Source organism: Periplaneta americana, chromosome 9, assembly GCF_040183065.1.
Source record: "Periplaneta americana isolate PAMFEO1 chromosome 9, P.americana_PAMFEO1_priV1, whole genome shotgun sequence".
NCBI classification, from domain to species: Eukaryota; Metazoa; Arthropoda; class Insecta; order Blattodea; family Blattidae; genus Periplaneta; species Periplaneta americana.
Genome location: NC_091125.1, coordinates 120710929 through 120736896, shown reverse-complemented (window position 1 = coordinate 120736896; position 25968 = coordinate 120710929).

The following is a 25968-nucleotide window of genomic DNA, read 5'->3' as shown; positions in this document are numbered from 1 at the left end:
TTAACACACATAACATTTAAAGAAAGAAACACCATTAAAATCAACATAAGGCTACACTGTAAATCAGAAATGTCAAAGCGCCTACACTGCGTGCTCTCAAGAACCCGCACAACATTTCCTTAAGAGCGATGATTGTACTTTATCTTGCTGAAAAGTGAACCTTGTTGAATTTGTATTTACTTTTAGTATGAGTACATAATACAGGCGCTTTGACATCCCCAGTGTTAATCTTTGACAGGATATGCACATCCACGACACATTGTTGGTTTTTGACAGGATATACACATCCAGGACTCATTGTTGGTTTGACAGAGTGTGCATATCCAGGATACTTTGCTGAACTATGACAGTAAATGCACATTGAAGACGCAAAGTTATTCTTTGACGAGGAGGGTACATCCAGGACAACTGTTGATCTTTGGGAGGGTGTGCAATGTGTGCATATCCAAGACACACATTTGATCTTCGACATATTGCGCACATCCAGGACACAAAGTTGGCCTTTGTGGAATTTCGCATAACCAGAATGCACTTGATCTGTGGATATTAAGTTGCGCATATTCAGGGAGCAACACTGAACTCTTACAGGATACGTAAATCTAGAACTATCTACAAAATAACTTTTTATCTCTGACGATATGCATACATTCAAGACATAATGCTGATTTGACAGTATGTGCTCATCTAGTATTTATGTTGTGTATCTACGGCAAGGTTTACTGAACTTGAGAATTTGATTTTAGATAATGTAGAACATTTGTTACTGTGTTCAGCTTATCAATGAAGTAATGCATTTGGTTGGAAGATGGCATTTCAGATAATACGTATATGATGAAACATTCTCTTTATTTGCTTACTTTACAATTCGTCGGCGTCTGTGAAACTCGTTCATTAATGTCCCGAAGTCAAGGGCTCACATTTGACGATAAATAACTGTAAGCCGTGTTTCAGTTCGAGAAACTTGTAAACACTGCGTTGCGATGTCCTTGTGAAAGTTGTTTTTTTTTTAGCTGTCTCACTCAGCATCCCATGCAACCCTAAGCTATTTTCAGGTGTGAAATGTTCAACAAGACAACGGAAAGGTGTCGATGTGAACCATAAGATTGTAACCTGTTCCTCTCTGGGCTATGTTAGAGCGGCCTCATCCTATTGTCATACCTGTCTGTGCCGAAATACGTTAAATTCACTAAACAAGTCTCTGGACCTGTAAATCTAGTTGAAATAGTCTTTCACTTGTAACGAAAAATTCATTCTCTCTCACTCCACTGTGGATCAACCTGTTGCTCAAAATTTCGAGGATCCAGTTTCGAGTTGCCCTCAAGCTGGACCGTACTCTAAAGAATGTTAGAAACATATTTGAAACCAGGATTCTTGTTCTGAACAATGTAGAACTATTGAAACTTGTGATATTATTTTTATCCTTATCAACATCTTAGCAAACTTAGGCCTATATTATTTAAGGGGTGAAACAGAGCTAAGATAAATATATAGCTACTTCACGGGGTACTCGTAAGTAACAATTACTACTAAATGAATATGATGGCACAAGAATTCTCTTTCTACGACAAAACAATCTGTAGAGTTGGTTGTGAGTTTCTGGACTTGTCTCAGTGTTTAGAGCTAACATTTCGACCATCCTGCTGTGATCGTTCTCAGAGGTGTGGGAACAAGCCCGGAAACTCTCAGTATATGAACAGCAGCCGCGGAAGCCTACGCAAAAACCTGATAGGTTGTCGCTCTCTTACAGAGAAATTATTTATCTGAATAGAGAAAAACAGTGACTGTTGGACGGATGAAGCTTACAATCTTCTACAATGTTAACGTACATACTTACAAGTGACTTTCATAGAACTCGGAGATTCATTGCCGCCATCACATAAGCCCGCCATCGGTCCCTATCCAGAGCAAGATTAATCCAGTCCCTACCATCACATCTCACCGCCCTCAAATCTATTTTAATATTATTCTCACATATACATCTAGACCTCTACAAAGGTCTCTTTCCCTCTGGCCTCCCAACTAACACTCTATATGTATTTATGAATTCATCCATACGTGCTACATGCCCTGCCCATCTCAAACGTCTGGATTTAATGTCCCTAATTATGTTAGGTGAAGAATACAAAGCGTGCAGTTCTGCGTTGTGTAACTTTCTCCATTCCCCTGTAACTTCATCCCTCTTAGCTCCAAATATTTTCCTTAGCACCTTATTGTCGAACAGCCTTAACCTCTGTTTCTCACTCAAAAAGAGAGTCCAAGTTTCACAACCATACAGAACAACCGGTAATATAACTGTTTTATAAATTCTAACTTTCAGGCTCATGTTCACTACATCCATAAAATATAAACGTTTCTCCGAATATAAATAGGGTATAGACTAAGAATAACATTGAGATAATATTACTCACAGTAACTCACAGCACTAAGGAAAGCGAGCACATTTAACTCAGTGGTCACTAGCACTCATTGAAGTGGGCAAGAGTAAGCGGAGCTGTCCTGCGTGCCTCGTCGTGGAGCAGGAAGAGGTAGAGAGCATACCCTCTAGCAGCTACGAACGCATCATCGTGCAGTGTGTTCTCCGCTTGTAAGAGACGCTAGCCCCAGGGAGATCTGTGCTGATGACCGCTGATTTAACGTTTTTGTTTTAAACCACCGCATTTTCACCTCGAAGTACTCTACTACCTTAATACCCATCCACCACGACGTTGGATAGGACGTGCAGGAGAGAACGATATGAATCTTTTAAGATGGTCTCCCCTTTCGCCAGATTTAACGCCCTGCGACTTCTTTTTGTGGGGTTAAATCGAGGGAGCTATGTTTGTTCCACTCTTACCACACAGTCTGAGTTGAGGCTATATATATATATATATATATATATATATATATATATATAATATCATATCATATCTCATTTATCATATCATATCATATCATATGAAGAGTCCACTGCAAGAATGATGGATGTCATTTGGAATACATTTTTCAGGAGAAGCAATTGAAAGTTTGAAATGCTTAGCGCTCAAAGCTTAACTGTGATTTTCCGATCGTTACTGGACAATGACTATCAGTGTTAATGCCATATAATTCTCTATGTACATTCTATATGTCTTAAGCTATGCATTGACAGTCTTGGTTCATTTTCGACAAGAAAGTGACATCCACCATTCTTGCAGTGGACTCTTCATATCATATCATATCATATCATATCATATCATATCATATCATATCATATCATATCATATCATATCACATCACATCACATCACATCATATCATATATCATATCATATCATATCATATCATATCATATCATATCATATCATATCATATCATATCATATCATATATCACATCACATATCATATCATATCACATCATATCGTATCGTATCATATCATATATCATATATCGTATCACATCACATCGTATCGTATCGTATCACATCATATCATATCATATCATATTATATCATATCAATTCATATCATATATCATATCATATCATATATCATATCATATCATATATCATATCATATCATATCATACTTCGTTTTACACAATTAGGTAAATTTATTCCAAAGAGCGATCCTCGAAATCACTGCTCACAATAAGTGTATTGTCAGTCGTATGGTCGTACAGTAAACAAAACAAGAGAAGTGAAGGGAGCCAAATCACCATTTCACTTCCAAGAATTGAACTTGTTTCCGCTATATTTGTAACCGGAAACACTACAACTTGATTCATAGCTAAGGACAGTGTATCTCTATTGCGAGCTAATTTACCGACATTTTTGTTTTGTTGGCAGTCCTGACGTTAACAGTGCGTTTAATGACGTCTTTCACAGCTTCATTGTAGGGCGAGATGTCCGTGGCTTCAGCCGTCATGTAGTTTCAATCGCTTAGCAGGCACAAACAAGCTTTAGTTATGTCATTCCAAATAATATTGTTACCGGAGAGTAACGTGTGAAGCCTGTTACACGGTGCCGAGAGCAAAAAGCATGTGAAATTACTACACGGGAAGCTTCAGACCATTAGCTCCTTTATATACAATATTTCGGTTACAGTGTTCAACCCCGTCCTTACCCGTGTTGAACCCTTTTCATAGTCCATCTCATTAGATATGCATCGTCACTCAAAACATCTAACGAAAATTTCATAATCGCCGTCGTATCTTCTAGGTGTTACAAGAAAAGGTGACATTGTGGGAAGTGGACACCGACCTTCACATTAACTTCTTAAAGCCCTTCAATGGGGAACACCTCAAGCTCCCTTACTGCTTGACCAAGTCTTTTATTCATAAAAATAAAGTCCTTCTTTTTGCCTCCCTTTTCCTTTCTCTTCTCTTGGCTGATGACTTGGACGGAACACTGCCCTTTGCATATATTTCAATTTATTTTCCTTCTGGTTCTTTTGGTGTCACAAAAATAATGAAAATGAGAGGCGTGGTGAACCCCTGCGATGATGATTGACCAGTGCAGCGTGCAAAGGATCGTGGGATGCTGCAAAGGACCTGCTCTGAGCCTACACAAACAGGATCCGGAGGGGTGCAACTCCGCCATCAAACATTGTGGAATTTTTTAAAACATGCAACCAGTTGCTACAGGTTGGGGCGGGTTTAAATGGAGAGAACTAAAAATTACAAGTGAAAAAGAACCAGACTAAAGGTCTCTGCTCTCTCCATCAGGTTCAGAAACTGCTGTTTCTTAACGGTATTTTGCATTTGAACTTGAAGTGATCGAACGGCTCAGTCTTTCAATTGAAAGCGAAGATTTTTATCTTCTCTAGTTTATACATTATTGGTTTACAACGCTATGTGATATACGAGTTGATGCTTTGACATCTTCATTATTCCAACTGGCAAACTGCAGACAGGTTGAGGTCGAGCAGAAGAAACAAGAAAAGTGGGAGGAAAGTAAAGGAGGGGAGAGGAGCAGAAAATGAGAAAGAGAAAGAGGCAGAAAGTGTATAACGAGAAGGAGGAGGCGAAGAAGATGGAACAGAATACGAAAGATAAGAATAATAAGGATAAACTTAAGTAGAAGAAAAAACGGATAAGGATGAAAAGAAGATAGATGAGAAAGAGAAGAAAACTGAAGATGATAAAGAGAAGAAAACTGAAGATGATAAAGAGAAGAAAACTGAAGATGATAAAGAGAAGAAAACTGAAGATGATAAAGAGAAGAAAACTGAAGATGGGAGAGGCAAGAAAACTGAAGATTAGAAAAAGAAGAAAACTGAAGATTAGAAAGAGAAGAAAACTGAAGATGATAAAGAGAAGAAAACTGAAAATGGGAAAGGGAAGAAAACTTAAGATTAGAAAAAGAAGAAAACTGAAGATGATAAAGAAAAGAAAACTGAAGATGGGAAAGGAAAGAAAACTGAAGATTAGAAAAAGAAGGAAACTGAAGATTAGAAAGAGAAGAAAACTGAAGATGATAAAGAGAAGAAAACTGAAGATGGGAGAGGGAAGAAAACTGAAGATTAGACAAAGAAGAAGACTGAAGATGATAAAGAAAAGAAAACTGAAGATTAGAAAAAGAAGGAAACTGAAGATTAGAAAGACAAGAAAACTGAAGATGATAATGAGAAGAAAACTGAAAATGAGAAAAGGAAGAAAACTTAAGATTAGAAAAAGAAGAAAACTGAAGATGATAAAGAAAAGAAAACTGAAGATGAGAAAAAGAAGAAATCTGAACATGAGATACAGAGAAAACGGAAAATGAAAAAGAAGAAAACTCAAGATGAAATGGAAAAGGCAGAGAAGATAGAAAAAAAAGTAATCCGAAGATGAGAAACAGAAAAGAAGAAAAAGTGAAGAAAACGGAAGCTGAAGACGAAAGAAAACGGAAGATGAGGAAGAGAAAAAATGGAGGAGGATAAAGATAGGAAAACGGAAAAAGTCGATGAGAATAAGAGAAAAAGAAAATAAAGGCAAAGGAGAAGAAGTCGGAGGACAATAAAAACATGGCGAGGAAGATGGAGTAAATTTGAAGTACAACTTCGTTAATCTCTTCTTCAAATATTGGTTACTCTTAAGAGAACAATTGAAACGTGTGATCCCAAGTCCATTTTTATGAAAGAGCTGGACTAGTTTTAGTATCTATGGGCCGTATTCATAGACATTTTTAGGGCGGCCTTCCGGTGGATGATAAGCGTTTTTCGTATTCATAAACCAGTGTTAGCGATAGGATATGATTTGAATTCTGTTCTAGTAACCAGTGGATAGCCGGGGTTAGCTTAGTACATTCGTAGCGCGTGCTGCGAAATGTCTATGAATAGCACCCTATCAGTCTACGGACTGAGCGAGTTTTCAAGCACAATAACATAATCTTTTAGGCAAGAATTGACATTATTTTGGTAGAACAGGCTATAGAAATGACAAAAATGGCCAACTGGACTGAGCGAGTTTTGTGGTCACGCTCTTCAACTTTATTCTCGAGCAACGAAATGATAATGAACAATTAAATATCAAATATCTCTACATTAAACATTCTGGGCCGTACTACTTCTGCTCAATTCTCTCTAAAAAATCTCAGGAAGTCTCCGTAAACACACTAGTCTATATAGCTGATCGCAGATCAGAAAGTCAGAGCAGATGTTGGAGAGAGGAGGCGGCGATTTGACTGCACTTGTCTGATCGAACTTATGATGAAAGTTCACAGGCAGAGACGTTGATTAGTCTACTTTGTACGAGCCCACACACATCTATCATTCCTCACGCAGTTCGCGGACCACTGACGAGAAATAAAACAATGGGGGCACGCTATTATGGCCCTGGTGTTAATCGGCCCATAAATATTACTCAGAAACTGATACAGGTACCAGATAAAACTACTCGGAATGAAAAATAAGTTCACACAACTGTACAGTGCGTGCCGCAATGTTGGGACCAGACCTACGCAACGTACAATTAATGTATTTACTTCTTGAGTAATGTTGTGATCGGGCGCGGGTTCGATTCCTGCTTGGGCTGATTACCTAGTTGGATTTTTCCCGAGGTTTTGCTCAACCGTAAGGCGAATGTCAGGTAATGTATGGCGAATCCTCGTCCTCATCTCTCCTTATCTCCAATCCCATCGATGCGAAATAACTTAGTAGTTGGTACAGCGTCGTTAAATACTTACTTACTGGCTTGTAAGGAACCCGGAGGTTCATTGCTGCCCTCACATAAGCCCGTCTATCCTGTGCAAGATTAATCCAGTCTCTATCATCATATCCCACCTTCCTCAAATCCATTTTAATATTATCTTCCCATCTACGTCTCAGCCTCCCCAAAGGTCCTTTTCCCTCCGGCCTCCCAACTAACACTCTATATGCATTTCTGGATTCGCCCATACGCGCCACATGCCCTGCCCATCTCAAACGCCTGGATTTAATATTCCTAATTATGTCAGGTGAAGAATACAATGCATGCAGTTCTGTGTTGTGTAACTTTCTTCATTCTCCTGTAACTTCATCCCTCTTAGTCCCAAATATTTTCATAAGAACCCGATTCTCAAACACCCTTAATCTCTGTTCCTCTCTCAAAGTGAGAGTCCACGTTTCACAACCATACAGAACAACCGGTAATACAACTGTTTTATAAATTCTAACTTTCAAATTTTTTGACAGCATACTAGATAACAAAAGCTTCTCAACCGAATAGAAACAGGCATTTCCCATAATTTATTCTGCGTTTAATTTCCTCCCGAGTGTCATTTATATTTGTTACTGTTGCTCCAAGATATTTGAATTTGTCCATCTCTTCGAAGAATAAATGTCCAAATTTTATGTTTCCATTTCGTACAATATTCTGGCCACGAGACATAATCATATACTTTGTCTTTTCGGGATTTACTTCCAAACCTATCGCTTTACTTGCTTCAAGTAAAATTTCCGTGATTTCCCTAATCGTTTGTGGATTTTCTCCTAACATATTCACGTCATCCGCATAGACAAGAAGCTGATGTAACCCGTTCGCGTCGTTAAATAACCAACTAAAATAAAAAATAAATACAAATTCTTGAGGACGAAGAAGAAATACAATCACGAGACCTGGTGAATGATACACGTATATAATTATGTGAGTATCATATTCTGAACGAAACGTCACGAAGGGGGGAAAATGAGGTCTGTTATGTGTGGTTCAGTTCAAAAATGAAATAGGCCTACTTAAAGTCAAAAATAATAACTTCCTTTATATTGTCGTCTGCATGTCGAGCAGATAGTTTATTCTTATTGGGTGTCGGAGTTCCAGAAGCACTCATGAGAATGAATCAGTGATCGACTGTGAGAAAAGTTATTTTAAGTTTTCATATGTATTTGCAGGATGTTAAAATAATTCGTAATGCGAGTAATCGAACCATTGAAGAATACGTTTTGTGTGAGAAAAGGCTTCTATAAATCGCAGATAAAACTTTCAACGCATTGTATTCACAAATTAAAAAAATATATATAATATATCATTGTGAATGTACACATGCGAAGAAAAATAAAGGACTATCGCCTGAATCTCAAACGAAACGTGCATTCTTATTCGTTGATCAACTTGACAAATTCTTTACATTGGCGCATTGGGTACGTGTAAAATTCAACAGGCCAAAAACTTTTTACTGAATCAGCGTAGGGTAGTTATTTCCAACTGGCCAACCTGTGACGTAGGAGCGCGTTTTTTCTCTCGGAGCAGAACTGGAAGAGCACGTGAGGGAGGGTAATGTGTCTCCGCTATTCATTTATTTATTTATCTATTTATTTATTTATTTATTTATTTATTATTTTGCTAATAATTGTAACATAAAATATAATATAGGCTATACAGAAAAACTTTAGCTCGCCCCTGAAAGAGTAGAACTCGTGCTCAGGGGTGGATTCCTGAATTTAAATTAATAATTATACAATACAATTTGTCTTATGTCTACTGTGCAATTATAGTATACAAATTTAAATTTACAATTTTTCAATTTTTATAAAATCCATACATAACTTTTTTAATTTAATACTAGAACTATTAGAATAGACAAGATTAGGATATTTAAATATAAATTTGTTATATATTCTTGGATCTAAATTACTACTATGATTAAATACTGTAACAGTGTTGCATTTTGGTTCAAACAATCTTAAAGAATTCATACCTTTTCTTTCATAACTATGAGAATACAACTCAAAATTATTTCGATTTTTAATGTATGAATTTTATTAATACAATATAATAAATTTGTCTTACGTTAAGTACATTAAAGTCTAGAAACAAATTTTGAGATGGAAAATCAATAGGTTTATGAAGACATATTTTAATTATTTTCTTCTGTAATAAATAAAGTGGATTAAAATTGGGTTTAAATGAACTACCCCATCCTATAATTCCATACGTAATTACCGATTGAAATAAAGTTAAATATATTGTACGTAATAAACTTATTGACAAGTAATTCTTCAATAAAACAAAATAATATACTATTTTACGTAATTTATTATAAAGGTAATTAATGTGTTGGTTCCATTTTATATGATTATCGAAAATTATGCCTAAATACTTAACTTCAGAGGACTCTTTAATAATCGAATATTTACACTGTATAATACAAAAATCAGAATTATGTAATTTAATACTTAATATAGATGTAGGAGGTTTGTTACATTTTTCAGATAATGAGAATTGAATAATTATGGTTTTATTTTCGTTGATAGAAAGATAATTTATGTCAAACCATTTTTTTTATTAATTTAAGTCCATTATTTGAATTATTATATACATCATACCAGGTTTTTCCACCAAAACGTAAAACTGTGTCATATGCATAGGAATAGTGAACACCATTGTATTTAAACATCTCCATCCTTTTCACTGCTACTCCTCCTACATTATCCTTTCACATATGCTTACAACCTCAAGGAACTTGAGAGCAGAGACGTATGATGTCACAGAGCCAGCAGTTGGAAATGCCTGGCGAAGAGGAAGAAGGATGATTATGATTATTAATTCTAAAGGTAAAAGTATCCCCTATGCATGCCATTAAGGCACTTGTGGTTCATGGAGGTAGAACACCATGCTTTCTTGATCTAATTCAAAAGAAACCAAAGCAGGAAAATAAGGCATAATAAATCAAACTAACAAGGCCAAAAATAATCTAAAAACAGGGACAAAATTACTTCATATGTGAATACAATAGGCGTTTAAAAACTAATCTTCGTTTGGAATCGAACCCGGTATACTGGATTTATTCTCGGACATGCTCCCATTCAAATCATAGCTTACGGTGTAAACGTCAGTAAATTCGAAACTGACTCAGGTTCTTAATTTTCAGTAGTGACTGTATATTTAAGTTGTGAATGAAGACTGGCTCAAAATTACGTCACTCAGAGACACAGCAACCAATCATTGAAAAGGGAAGCTCAGTGAGGGTCAATTGCGCGCGTAATACGTACCGGGCTGCCAACTTTCTCTGGGGCATAAATTAACTATAACAGTTTATTAAATGAAACAAAACGAATAAACGGCTGCTGGCGAGCGAGGGGAACGAACGAAGGCTTTCACGTCAACGGTGGCTTTTTGATTAATTGGCGCACGAGAATGGTTACGAGCTCCAATGAAGCGTGACTGGAAGTTGCCCAACCCCCACCACCACTACTGCCCTTCGCGATAAGTGCTGCACAGCAGTGTCACTTAGTGCACTTTAAAGCAGAGCTTTCAGTTCCCAAACAGATTTTCACGACATGTTTCAATACTTTTCCACAATGGCTGACTGCTTTTATTAGCAACAGCAACGACTCTAAACAAATCAATATTCTAAATCTAGGCCTATGTGATTATTATTATTATTATTATTATTATTATTATTATTATTATTATTATTATTATTATTATTGGTGCTGCATTATCAAATCTCATATATATTGACTATCCATGCTGGAGTCCCGACTTCAAATCTCGGTTGTTTAAATAAAATTTTTTAACAAATATAGTGTTGTTTCAGGTTTCCATCGGGATACTACAATTTCCCTTGCTACCACTTTACGATTTCCTACAATTAAATATAAGAAATAATTCGCACTACCACTGTGATGAGGCCAAGGATCAAGAGATCGAAGACAGAAGCACCTATTGCACAAAGACAAGACATTCATGGACTTCATCTAAATCAATCTTCCTAATGTATCCAGCTGTTTGCTGACAACATAAAGTCCACTATAATCCACTGCAGTCTATTCAGTTGTTTTTCACGAGAAATGAGAGGTATTTTGATCGGTGTTCATTATAGTTGCCTGTTGCTAATAGCCAGAGGTGGGGTGTTATACAGCAGGGCTGTCTTCTGCAACTGGTACTGATGATTTTAATTTACTACTTATTTTGTGGTTTATGGATGGACGGTATAGGAGAATGTGTTCCAGATCTTCATCATGATTATTACACCACAGACAAGTAGAATTATCAGAAATGTGAAATCGGTGTAGGTACAATTGTGTGACAATGTGACCTGTTATAGCTCTTGTTAAAAATGTTTGAACATGTCTGGGCAAGTTTTTGTACATATCCAGGTCATTTGGTTTCTTTTGTACAGACTGTAAAATTTTTCCTTTGTCAGAAGAGAGCCAATTGTTGATCCATAGGTTTGTAAAATGAGACTTTACTGAAGCAAAAGCACAGGATAGAAATGTCACTTGAAGAGGTCTTGAATATGTTGCCTGTTTTGCAATATTATCGACTTTCTCGTTTCCAGGTATACCACAATGACTAGGTATCCATCGAAATGTTATTTCCTTTTGGAGTTCTTTTAGTTTAGGCCTACTTAGTTGTTTCTGAATTGGAATAATTCTATGTGCATATAGGTTTGGTACATATTTCATTATATTAAATATAGTCCCCTTGGAGTCGGTAAGTATGCAAATAGATTTTTCAGAAATTTGAGTAACACACTGAAGAGGAGCATCAATAGCTAGCAATTCAGTGTCAAGACTGAAGGAGGATGAACATGGTATGAAATAACTTTCCTGCTCCTGATGTCCCATTATTAGGATTTGACTTTTTCTAAAGTCCAGTTGGTTTACACTGGCAATAGAATTTTTAGAGGCAGGAAGAAATATCCTCTCTCTTGGAAGCATTGTTGCCGGAACCTCTAAAGAATGCCATAGGGTGTTGGAGAGAGGTGGAAACTACCTGTGGTAATAGTGTCGGAACTGTCTCCACCATCTAATTGTAAAAATGTGTCTTTTTTCAACACTTGTTTGAAAAATCACAAACATATGTGAAACTATCGATGTTAATTAAAATATGGAATCAATTTCAACTTAACAACCAACATAACTCTCAATGGGTACACCACCAATTTTATTATAACCATCACTGACTGACTGAAGCGGCGAGGCATCTAGGAAAAAGGTATGACAAAAGCGTTTTGTTCTTCAGGAAAATTCTAAGCCTTAATGAAGGTTTTGCATTGAGCTTCAATAAGTGTAGACGAGATTCCTTCTCCTACCCGCTTGTGCCAATATAAACCGAAAATAATATAATAGACCTCAATGCTATCATCATCATCATCATCATCATCATCATCATCATCATCATCATCATCATCATCATATTTGCTAATACAGTCGAAATTGATTATTTCATATATCAAGGAAGCATTAAAAAAAGGCGAATTATCCAAGATTTCAATTGAGACAAGTTCCAATTGTTTCTTACTTTCTATGCCAGAGAAATTTTGATTGAAATGTATCAACTTTTTCGACAGAAAGGGTCCGAACCAACCAAGTTTATGGAGCCTCCATGGAAAACGTTCATAGAAACTCTTGTATAAAAAATCAATGTAATACAGTAAGAACAAAATTTTTACTCAAGGTTTCATATTACATTGTGAAAATACAGGACAGTCAAAATTAAAAAAAAAAGCTCGATATATTATTGTTTTTAGAATTTAATCTTTGATTCATGCAAAATGCTTCAATTTTATTGAGCGACTGAAAAATATTTTTCATTCATATCTTGTTATCCTTCAGCATAGCATCTTAATTCCCTGGTGGTCCCTGACCAGGGCTTTTGTACTTAGATATTGGTTTCTCGGGAAGTTCTGACCCTTCTTCATCTAAAGACAGGTCAACGGTCTGCTCGCGTTATATTGATGTATGATTTTCGTACTTTTGGAACTGAATTTCGTTCAATTTCACTTCGAATTACAAAAAAAAAAAAAAAAAAAAAAAAATTGAATGTGATTTTTTAGCATTGCGTTTTTTGTGGGGATGTCAAGAGATGGCATGAAAAGTTCGAATTAAACACGATTTCGAATTTAAAATTTTCGAATTTGACAAGATCGACTATATTTAAAAACTGCAAATGCACTGAACATGTGAGTCATAATTTTATATAATTTTCACAGCGTAAAAATGAATCATTTAGGAGTTTTTATGGTATGAGACGAAACTTTTAAGATTTTCTTTTTTGTTATTACGTACCGGTAGTATACGAATTCTTTTATTCTTAAATTTGAATATAATACACACTTCTCAAAAACAAATTATGTTACAAAATTAAATTTTTGTCTAGATTTTCGGAACTAAAGTACGATAAAAGTGTATTATTATTATTATTATTATTATTATTATCATTATTATTATTATTATTATTTGACAATTTCAATTATTTTCATTGAAACTGTTAATTTTAATTACAGTATGTTTGATAGTGAAATGAATTCTTTTTTCAACGTTACTAACTAATCAGTAATCACATAGGCCTAAGCACTATTATAATAATACATTTTATAGAATTTCATTAAGAATTACTAGTATAAAATGAAGCTCCTTACATAATTTTTGTTTGAGAACTATGCCCTCATTCTCATAAAATAATTCAAATTTTAATGTAAGTTATTATTGGAAGATTATACAGCAAGTCTACTGTGAACCTTCAACATCTGAACGTTTATTTTTATTGTCAGGATGTACTACAGATGTGTTTCTGGTCATAAAATAATAGCAGACTCAAAAAGTTTATGTATCAATTTCATAGTACACGCCGAAGTCATTGTAACGCTGCGACAATGAGTCATTTATAAAATGGCGTCTCCTAGCGAGCGTGCCCATGTTGTTTGGTGGCATGCAGAGACACAATCAGTTATTAAAGTGCAAGAAACTTCCGTCGATAGTACAATAAGGACTTACCGACGTTTAAGAATATCAAGGAGTGGTGTATAGGCAGCTTCACCGTTTTTGGCATGTGAAATAAGTAATGGGAACCTTAAGTGTGAGTGTGTTACATTTGTAACAGACTATGGGCGATAAAGATGGCAATTATTGTGATTTGCAGATTGCTGATGTGACGTGTATTTAGAAAGAGGTACGGTTCTCAGCTGCAGTGGCAACAGAAACTCACTGACTGGACAGTGTATTCAAAGACAGACCGCAGGAACGCTAGCGTAGGGAAAGCTAAGTGCGAGTATCTTACTTTTGTGCGAGATCGTGCGTATTTGCTTGGTTTCCGCACAAAACCAATCCGCGGAAAGTCTAAAATTCCACATTCAGTATTCCCAACCTAACACACATAACAATTTCCCTCTTCTTACCGCTTAAGTGACATATTGATTTTACTGCTTTAGGCTTTTAACATATTATTTTTAGAGACGTTCAATATAGTAATAATTATAAATTGGAAATTTACCACTGCAATTTCACCTAAATTGCACTGTTAATTATTGTTTTTAAATATTTGTAAAAATTAAGTAAACTCTACAACTCCACTAAAGTTACTGCATTCGTGATGCAAGTAACATTAAGGAAGCCGTGAAAAAATCAACACGATTCCAGATTCATCATAGACTGGGGGGAAAAAAAAAAGACAGACGTATATCACGGCCTGCTGGAGTATAGTAAACACAGAAAACATTTTAAAGCAACAATGTTGAAGATAGATATTTTTTGTTTTTCAAATTTACCGTCATTGAACAGAAACCAAGATGGAGATTTCATTGCAACGAATTAGAAATTCGTCTTTCAGGTATGTAATAAACGATCTTCACACAAAATAATGTACGATACACGAGCGGTATGTTTTCTTTCAATTCTCGGAAATTAAAAAAGCTCAACTACGTTTCGCTTTTTTCAAACTTTTCCTCGAACATGAGAACTTCAACATACCGCGCTTGTAACGCATATTACTATTGCCGCAGTCTGGGCAGTAAGACTGACAACTGTGGTTGGCAGATTGTTGACTTGACGTGTACAGGAGGCGGTACAATTCTCAGCTACACTATCAACAGATGCTTTCAGACTGTCTTGTACTCAAGGAGACGAGCTAGAAACGCTGGCGTCAGCAATAGTAAGATTTGACCAACGGTAATGTGTTGAAAGGACACGGAGGCGGGAATCCCGGTATCCAGGAAGGGGCTATTGAAAATGTGCGGGTATTGTTTGAAAGAAGTCCAGAGAAATCAATCAGACAAGCAGCGAGAGAACTTGGAACAATGGTACACAAGATTCTTCACCAACGATTACATTTTCACGCATTCAAGGTGCAGATTTTGTAAGAAATCAAACCCTGCAGATTTTGTAAGAAATCAAACCCGACAACCGAATAAAGCGAGAATCATTTGTAATCGATATGTTGTATCACAGTGCTGATCACAGAAACTCTATATCGCACATAATGTTTTCAGAAATTCGTCGAACTGAGTGATGTGTAAGTTGAATCGATAGATAACACCAAATAGTGAATTACGATACTTACAGGAAGGCGACTCTACGAACTTCAATAATCAGCCCTACTATAGCAGTAGTAAACACAAGAAGTCTCGGGTTGCGGTATAAGTCTTCGGATCCTCCTCGGTGCTGGAAAAAAGAAAGAAGAGAAGTTAGACCTAAGGTTGTCAGAAGAGATGAGTTTCGTGAGAATAACGATTGACTGTACTAATGGGCTAAGGAAATCAGAGAAGACAAACCGTAAGAATTAGAAATGGACTTTATCCAATAATATCTACAAGAATATTGGCTGAAGTATTATCAGCAAGTTTTCAGAACAGAAATACATAAATTATCAACAGTAATCTCACTAGAGGTTTTGATTCATTTAGAGAAAATCAGAACTCGAGTGGGATTTAATTGACTATTACACGATTAGAAGAAAGTATATAAAGATTAGAAGTAACGAAGTACTCCAATACAATAAAATATTGACTTACGAAAATACAAAACGGTCTTCAAACTTGTACCATCTCGACATTATAAATATTACGCTAGTAGATGGCAGTAGTGTGTTATGATTAGCTGTTTTCTTATCAGTTGTGTCAACTATGGAATCTTCATTGAACTCTGTGGACGGTTACTGGTCAAGAAGGCTTTGTTGATTCAGTTTCATTTTTATTAAAACAGTTGCATTCCACTTCAATTATCCCGATCCCAGTAATCAACGTCATTTGACAGATGATTTTCAATAAATCTTAGTATTAAACAATCTCTGATACGTGACTATTCATAATATCATATAGGAGAAGCTATAACATAACCTAAATAATATGAACAAGTGTTAGAAAAGTTTTAATTAGGGATGATGAAATAAACAAGAAACATTTTAATTAACGTTGACGTAATAAAAAATAAAAAATGAATAATTTTAAAAGAAACAATTATTGAAAGTAGGTACAATTTTCAAATTTGAATGTTTTAGTGGTTGGTGGTTCAGTTGATGTTATATTGGACGTGTGCGTAAAAGAACTCGTTGATGTACATGGTGTATCCCTCAACTTATTCAGGATTTCCGAATGGTGCTCTTCATTTATTTGTAAATAGGGTTTCAGGGAAGATGTATAGCTATGACCAGTGATCTTTATTAATTCTTGTTCTTGAATGCCAATGTGAGTCATATTTGAAAGTGCTGTGCATCGACTGGAGTGGTTTGTAATTTTCTGTTTTTTTTTTTTTTTTTTTTTTTTTGACGTCCAGATCAGTGCAGTTTGAAATGTTGGCAAACAAAGAAACAAATGCTAGGGTAGTGATAAAAATAAACAAATGCTAGCTCGCGATAAAATTTAAAAAATGCTAGGGACGCGATAAAATTATGCGATAAGCAGCCATGATTGGTTGAAAGATGTCCTTTCGTAACATTTTATTGGTCAAATGTAGTGTGACGTAGTAAAAGTGTAACAGTCAAAACAAATAATGAACTGTAAACTACAGGTAGAGCTACTTGAACAACATACAAATATGATGAAGAACGCAACTGGACACCGAGTTCTAATATAGGCTATGGCAAAGGTGGGACTTTTTTCATTTGTTTATACATTCGTATTTACTTAACTACTAAACATTGATTGTGTACTTATGATTCTGAAATAAATTATTTCAATTTAAAATTACGATTTGTGTTGTTTGAATATGTATCCTCGCTATTTAATTGCAAGAAATTGGATAATGAATTTCAGTTTTCCTATGTAATTATTAAATTGAAATACATAGACACAAAATAACGTTAGTTTATAATTATCGGAAGAGATTTTAAGATCATTCTACAACCAAAAGTATATCGGTACTGAAGTAAAATGGACGGCTAAGGGATAGATTCGGATTAAAATTTCAGCGCTATCATATATACAGTCTTTAGATACGATTCTGTGAAATATTCATGTATTTCCTGTCATAATCTCACTGTCTTCATTAGTCAATAACATTCTTTGCTCTATATAGAAATCAAATTCTAGATCCAATACATTATTAGGCATCAAACTGCAACAATACAATCAAAACTCTTTTTTATTAATATTAATTATTCCTTATTTATCTATTTATTTATTTATTTATTTATTTAACCTGGTAGAAATAAGGCAACAAGGCCTTCTCTTCCCCTCTACCAGGGGATTACAACTGCAATATTAAGAAAACAATTACAATTATAATTACAATTAATATTAAATTTACAGATACAATAAAAATCAAAGTACTAAAAGATTAACTGATTAATAAAAGCTAGACAGTTTATTGTGATTCCTTATGTAGCAGAAGAAAAAATGAGGCCCAGAATATTTCGATATGAGCCATTCTTAGCGACGTATTACCAAATGACTATTCACAGCTATTAAAATTTTCTTCTCGACTTCATCTTTCTATCATTACCAATCTTTATCTATAGGCCACGTGTCAATTATATGGTATCTAACATTTCATCGAGATTGCCTGGCATCGCCAATTGTCCAATCTTCTCCAATAATGACAGAGTATTGAGGTTATGTCGCTTTGTCGGGGTAACCATTAAGCAGAACACAACAAAGGGTAATCTGCGGTTGGAGACATCCTGGATCTAATTAGTGCTCGACACTAATTCCTGTTTGCAGTAAGTCACGCGAATCCGAAGGAAAATGGATGCGAGCTGCAGTGCAATAAGTCTGGCCGTACTTTATAGCTTCGCTTGTTGCAGAACAGGGGTGGCTAACTAAGATTCCTTTTAAGGAAACGGAGCTTTAATGATACTTGAAGAAAGTATAATGGATGAAAAGAAGTGTTCATAGTTAGCTTTAAAGGCTTCAATGCCTTGGATGAGGAGAATTTTTCGTTTTTAAGTGTGAAATCACTTGTTCAGATATGAGGCTCTGCCATACACAGTAACATATTTCCAACTAGTTTATAAAAGAAGGGATGTGAAGAAGGCTGAAAAGGTGTAAGAAACGAGAACGGATAAGAGAGTGCGCCCAAGTAAGAGGCGAAGAAGAGAAAGTGAGAGGAAGGGGAGGTAAAAATGAGAGAGGAAGAAAAGAGGAGAGTATGAGAGAAACAAAATAAAATAAAAAAGAGCGAAAGGAAAGAAAATAAAGAAAAGAGAAGAAGAAAATAAAAGAAAAGAAAGACGAGGAGAGAAAAGAGGAAACAAAATAGTAGAGTGAGAGGAAGGAAGGAAAACAAAAAGAGAGTTATAGAAAAAAGGAAAGAATAAGAGAAAGAAAAGAAAATTATTATTATCGTATCTCCAATGGGGGTAGCCCTATTTTACATATGTATGCTAGAGCTATAGTTTTACACAAAAAAATAGGCCTAAGCATAAAAACAAATTGAAAAGAAAAAAATTAGCTTACACAAAGTAAACAAAACGTAAACAATCCGTAATTTAAACACTGCGATTGCAAATCAAACATCAGGCATCAATTTGAGACATACAAAAAAGAAACAGTTACAACACATAAATGTAACATTTCTTATAGCCGTTCTCTATAACACAGTTATGCAACTTTCCGTAACATACATCATAAATTAATACACAATAGTCACACAAACACAATCAAGCATCCCATAACTATGACTCACATACACAACAAATCAAGCATCCTCTACAACACATACACTTCAACGTAATAGCCATACTTTTAAAAGTTACAAATTTGGCTCCAAAAAGAATAAATAGGACACTGTTACTAAATATTGTTATTTTCTACAAGGTCTTAAACACATCTGTAATAAATCTGTGAAATTCCTTTATGCAACATTGTTTCAGAAGAACTTTTGTTATTGGTGGTGAGAAAGTTGTGTCGCACATGCTAAAATGGGTTTCTAGCCGGTATCTCTTGCGTTCTTGTAGGGGGCACTCAAATAACAGGTGGTCGACTGTTTGTGTGGGGTAAAGAAAAGAAAATAAGAGAAAATAATGAGAAGAAGAGGAGAAAATAAAAATACGAGAGAGAAAAAGATAGTGAAAGAAAAGAAATGAGCGACAGACAAAAGAGAAAATAAAATATAAAAGTGATAGGAAGAAAAGGAAATACAAAGGAGTGAGAAAGAAAAAAAAAGAAAATAAAAGACAAGGGTGAGAGGTAGAAAAGAAAAGAAAATAAATAATTGTGAGGAAGAAAAGGAAATAAACGAAAAGAGTAGACGTAATGGAGGATAAGGAAACAGAAGAAAGGAGAGAGAGAAAGAAAAGAAAAACAAAAGAAAAGAGCCAGAGGAATAAAATAAAATAAAATAAAAGTGTGAGAGAGAAAGGAAAGAGAAGGGAAGGAAAGGGAAAGGAGATACGAAAAGAAAATATGAAGACAACAGTAGTGAAGAGGATAGAAAATGAAGATAAGAGAGAGGATAATAAAACAGTGGAAAGGAGAAAAGAGAGAAGAAGGAAAGAGAAAGTAGTGTGTTAGAGGAAAATGAGGAATAAAGGAAGGAACGAGATAAATTAATAAGGAGGAAAAGGATATTCATGCAATGATACTAAAACAACCCGCGCAGTTGATACAGCGTCATTAAGTAACATATTTGTTTAAATTGTCAAACAATCTTATACCACAGTCTAGTATATACAGTCACGAAGCTCAATACGTAGTAAATATGCATCCATAGATAGTTGTTAACCACTAGGATCGCTACTATCGCCTCGTTACAAACAATGCGAAATAGTACCTGCACAGTCTATTGTTCCTAGTACCCTCAAAACTCAAGCTTCGTGACTGTATATACTAGACTGTGCTTATACACAATCATTTTATCAAACGGAATGAATTAATTAAGAAGATGGTCGATGTATATAGTTTAAAAAATATCGCGAAGGTAAAATATTCGCAGGCTATGCGTAACTGCAAGTGGAAATAAAAGTTTTGATTCACTTGTGTCATATACAAGATCTTTTTCAACACCGACTGAGAAAACAAAGACGCTTTCTATGTTTATTTGAAATTATAAATGTTAGTAACTGGCACAATATTTTCCTGCAATATGAAGTTTGTACTCGTATAATATGAGTCGTTCAGAGCAAAAGTGGTGTAAGTAAAAGTTGGTTAATGAGGTTTAAAGTAAAATTTATGTAAAATATAGAGCAAAGTAGCAATTAATATGGCCTTCTTGCTATCCATTGACTACTAATAGTTTAAATCAATTGAATATTAATTGCTATCTTGCGCTGTATTTTACAGAATGTTTACTTTAACCTTCATTACCCATTTTTTACTTAGACCACTTCTGCTCTGAACGGCTCATATATGAGTTCATCGATTATCTAAAAATAATATTTGAGTCATTATTTTATTCACTATTTGTTAAAGTAACAATTTGTTCATCATTATTGTTAAAGCGGAGTTTAGTAACAAGATTTAGTCATTAACCTGCTACTTATGAGGGTGATTAAAAAAGTAAGGTAACAAGAGCTCTCAGGGTGAAATATTCCCGTCTTGTTCGAATTTTCAGTCAGAACCGCAGCAGCAGACCACAGCTTTAACACGCAGTCATTAGAGTGCACATTATGTTACGTCATACCCTCGCAATATCAGTTGTAAGATGGCTGCGCGCACGGAAACATGGTCAAACGTGGAAGAGTGTAATGTGATCCGCTTTTGAGTTTGAAGGGCACCTCACTAGCAGAAATTCATCGTTGGAAATCTGCGAAATGGCGCTTCCGTTGGAAGGAATTGGGCCTTTCCCCTACAGCCCCGACCTGGCACAAAATTCGAGTTTTATGAAGCACTTTATAGGACAAGAGGTGTCATGTTATTTGGGAAACTATGTTGTGACATTATTGAGTTGTGATTTGTTAGATACACCCTTATTCGAGGGAGGTCTTCAATTCACAACATGAATTGAATTTAAGAGGCATATTGGTCGGACAAGTTAGCATATAAATGAAATAAGTATAATAATCCTTCAATAACTGTCTTTTTAACCTAATAAATAATACAAAAATTACATTAGGTCATTACACAATCAAACATGACTAGCTGTTTCGCCAATTAATGGCATATAGTAATGCTTTGAGCATAAAGACATAGGTAAATGACAAAATACGGTAATAAAATATGATGAATTGCATGATGAAAAATTGGAAGAGATTAATTAAAAACAGTATTACATGAATAACAAAGTAATGTAATAATAATTACTTAAAGGCGTAGTGGTTGTAGTGATTAAACTTCATATACAGTTTAAATGTTAAAATACAGAATCCAATTTTTTTATTCATAACACGCTACCCATTTTTTGCGACGTGATGACTGCTGCAATATTTTTACCCTTTTTAACTATGTTATCTTCATACTTCTACGCTGCAAACATGCTCTTTTAGCCTTCCATTCAATGCATGGATTCTGTATTTTAACATTTAGACTCTATATGAAGTTTAATCACTATTACCACTACGCCTTTAAGTGATTATTATTACCTTATTTTGTGATTGTAGAGTTATTCATGTAATACTGTTTTTAATTAATCTCCTCCAATTTTTCATAGTGCAATTCATCATATTTTATTATTCTGCCATTTACCTATGTCTTTATGCTCAAAGCATTACTATATGCTAATAGACCTGAAGATGCCATTAATTGGCGAAAGCGCTAGTCATGTTTGATTGTGTAATGACCTAATGTAATTTTTGTATTATTTCTTAGGTTTATAAGACAGTTATTGAAGGATTATTATACTTATTTAATTTATGAATTGAATTTTTGCAGCAAAACGTATAACGATAACAAAATGTTATACCCGGCCCCGGAAAAATTTTTCCCTTGAAATTATTCAAATCTGCTTTACAGGGAGCCTTACCTGAAAGACTAGATTTGCATAATATATACGTCACTGTGTACGTTAACAGAAAACCACAATTCCAAGTCACACAGAGATTGTGTGCACTCGATGTGGGTCTCTGGCGTTTCGTCAGCCCACGCGAGTTGTGTGGATATAAAGGGAAGAGTTGAGACGGTGTCTGGTGGAGTTCCCGGGTAGCTCAGTGGCAGAGCGCTGGTACGTTCAACCAGAGGTCCCGAGATCGATACCCGGCCCCGGAACAATTTTTCCCTTGAAATTATTCAAATCTGGTTTAAAGGGAGCCTTACCTGAACGACTAGATTTGCATAATATATACGTCACTGTGTACGTTAACAGAAAACCATAATTCCAAGTCACACAGAGATTGTGTGCACTCGATGTGGGTCTCTGGCGTTTCGTCAGCCCACGCGAGTTGTGTGGATATAAAGGGAAGAGTTGAGACGGTGTCTGGTGGAGTTCCGTGGCAGAGCGCTTGTACGTTCAACCAGAGGTCCCGGGATCGATACCCGGCCCCGGAACAATTTTTCCCTTGAAATTATTCATAACAAAATGTGTTATATTCTTGAAATCAATTCCTTTTGTTCTAATTTCAATCGAATATCTATATTACTCGCTATATCTTGTGTTTAAACGAATACGTAGGCGTCCATTTTCTCACCCCTGTAAAACAAGCAAGGAACTATTTTACACCACACACCGGGAGTGCAATATTTATGTAGTCGCTGGATCAATTTACACATGTTCGAAGCCGAAGGTGTACAAATAAGTTGATTATACAAATGTGATCGATTGCTTTACGTTTTCAATTATTGCCTCTAACACGACAGAGGAGTGGGGAGAGGGGACACGATATTCACCCCTTCTCTCCCCTCCAACATATCCTTTTCTCCACATGTCAGTTTAAATTGTTCTAACAAGAAGCAAGCTCGGAACGTGACCGGCCGCCAACGCCTACAATTCCGACGACAACCCACAGAAGTGTGCGAGTGTGTGTTTTCATTGTGATTTGGGGCGCAAGTGTTTATGTCTTACGGTGGCTTTGCATAACTTAAAAACCAATTTTACTCAATCGCCGCTACTAAATCATTGTACTGTGAGTTAGTACGCTTTCCACTGATAGTTGCGGAACGCCTCACGATTTAGTTATTGAGTTGTCTAGCCTATTAGCTAATAGGCTTCCGAGACTAAAAGGATCTATAAAAGGATATTACGATCTTGTGTGTGTGCAATTATTTCACCAGTTTTCCTCCAAGCTATTTTACAATCAGCTTTAGTTTGTTATTGCCTCATTTAGCAACTCTATCAACAGCAAATATTAAACAGTTGTGATTATCATATTACAAAAGACAATCAAACAAGGTGAAGGTTTATCATATTCTGAAATGCTGACAGATTCTTCTCACCAACGAGCTCTTTGTACCAACTTCGTCATTTATATCACTTTTGCGGCTTCTGCATATTAATTCTGCAGTGCCTGGGAAAAGTGACATAAGTCAGTTTCCACAAACCTTTTTTGATAATTTATATATATATATATATATATATATATAGTAAAATATCGTTGGAACAAACGCCAATATAACGAAATATATAGCCTAGCATTACGAAAATATTTCCCGTGTCCTGCCGTTTTCCCGTATAATTTTATGTTAAAATAGATCAGTTTAATGAATTTCGCTTTTACGAAAAGAAAAACGTCAGTATAACAAAAAAATAAATTCGCTCCTTGCCGAAAAGTCGAATGCTTTAAATATAGGACACAATTCTTTAGCAAGCAGGGAAATATTTCATATTATAATAACACTGCAATTGCATAGTGGCCACGTGGTCATCAAATATCTAGCTAATTAGTAAGTGTGCTATGGTGCAGATATCTCACAATTTTGCGTTAGTTTTTTCATGCAGTTCTTCCCTTGTTCTCTCCATTTAATTTCCTTCAACCACTAATTTCGCAACATGGATGTGCTCATTATGACATTTTTTTTTATTTAAAGTGCTAACAATGTTACCTAACGTGGAAGTCTGAAAATACTCGTACATTCCATAACACGTGATTAAAAAAGGTTGGAGCAAACACAATTAATCTCCTATCGGCTGTACTGTCCATTCACTCATGTTTTAGCTAGGGGATGGGGAGCGCAGGTAGAGTTTTAGTCAGTGGAAGGGGGTAGTGTTTACTTGATCTGAAGCTAGTCAAAACCCTATTCTATACAGCTATATAGCCTATCCTGATAGAGCTACTTTATTCGAACCTTATTTATTAATATAATACACAGCTCCACATTGACCACGTCTTATTAAAGAAGTGGTTTAGCTACGAGAAAAATTTCAAGAATATTTTACAAGTATGTTGCTGTAATTAATGAATGAATCTTATAATAAACTGAATGAGCAAGGTATTAACTGACATGCCATTAGTGAATAAAATAGCCCGGAAAATTTTAAATGGGAAAATCTTCCTAAACAATTTCATGGCAGTTTTTCCCTTATTAAATAATTATTTTAGCTTACTGATTTTCATAAGTTTTACACCCATATACCATGCACACATGGACACTTACACATGACACAATACATTCAAGTTGTCTTAAATTTAATTTTTTGCTGCTTTCCTAACCATGCAATTATATCTACAAAAAAATGCAATTTTTATGAGTTGGCCAACACCTTCAAATAAAGAAAATTAGTACAAGACAGCGGGTCGATAAGGCAGTAATTATATGAGCGACAGTCATGCTCGTGGTTTTTTGAGCCGTGGCTGCTTTGCAACTGGACAGCTCGTGCGGAGGCCATATCTCGAATCTCGGGATTACATTTATGCGAGGAAAAGACACTTTAGAGTGTGTTTCTCCAGAACGTAGCCTACTGTTGTGTTTCACAATCTCCTCTCTGCGTAACCTTGACAGCAGAGTCGTTCATTAAAATTTAATTTATACCCGTGTTCAAAGCGATTGCCCGATAGACCTATCACTACCTAGTGCGAGCAAACATGCTAAAATATCTATTACGACAAACCATACTTGGACTTGCATTCAGTTCTCTATCAGCTTACACATCTTCTTCTGTTCATTCTTCCATCTTCATGTAGTAGGCTCTAATGAACCTGTTATGTGTGGAATACAGTTTGAAAATGTATCATTCTTTCATTTTCCATTTATGTATTTATTTCATATTTTTTTAACTAGTCGCCGCTGTCGCTGAGAGAAAAATGAAGTATGTAGGTAGAAAGTAGTCAAATGTAGAAGAAGAAGGATAAAGAAGAAAGGAGAAAACGGGAAAATATGGAGATGATGATAATAATAATAATAAATGTTAATCTATTATTACTGTTATTATTACAATATATACTATATGAAAACAAAAGACAATATAATTTAACCACAAAAAAGATAAAGCATAAGAAGATCAAGGAGGAAGAAGAAACAAGGTAAGAGGAAGAATAAGAGAAAATAACAGTAACAGGAAAGGAGAGAAAAGCGGAAGACTCAGAAAATAA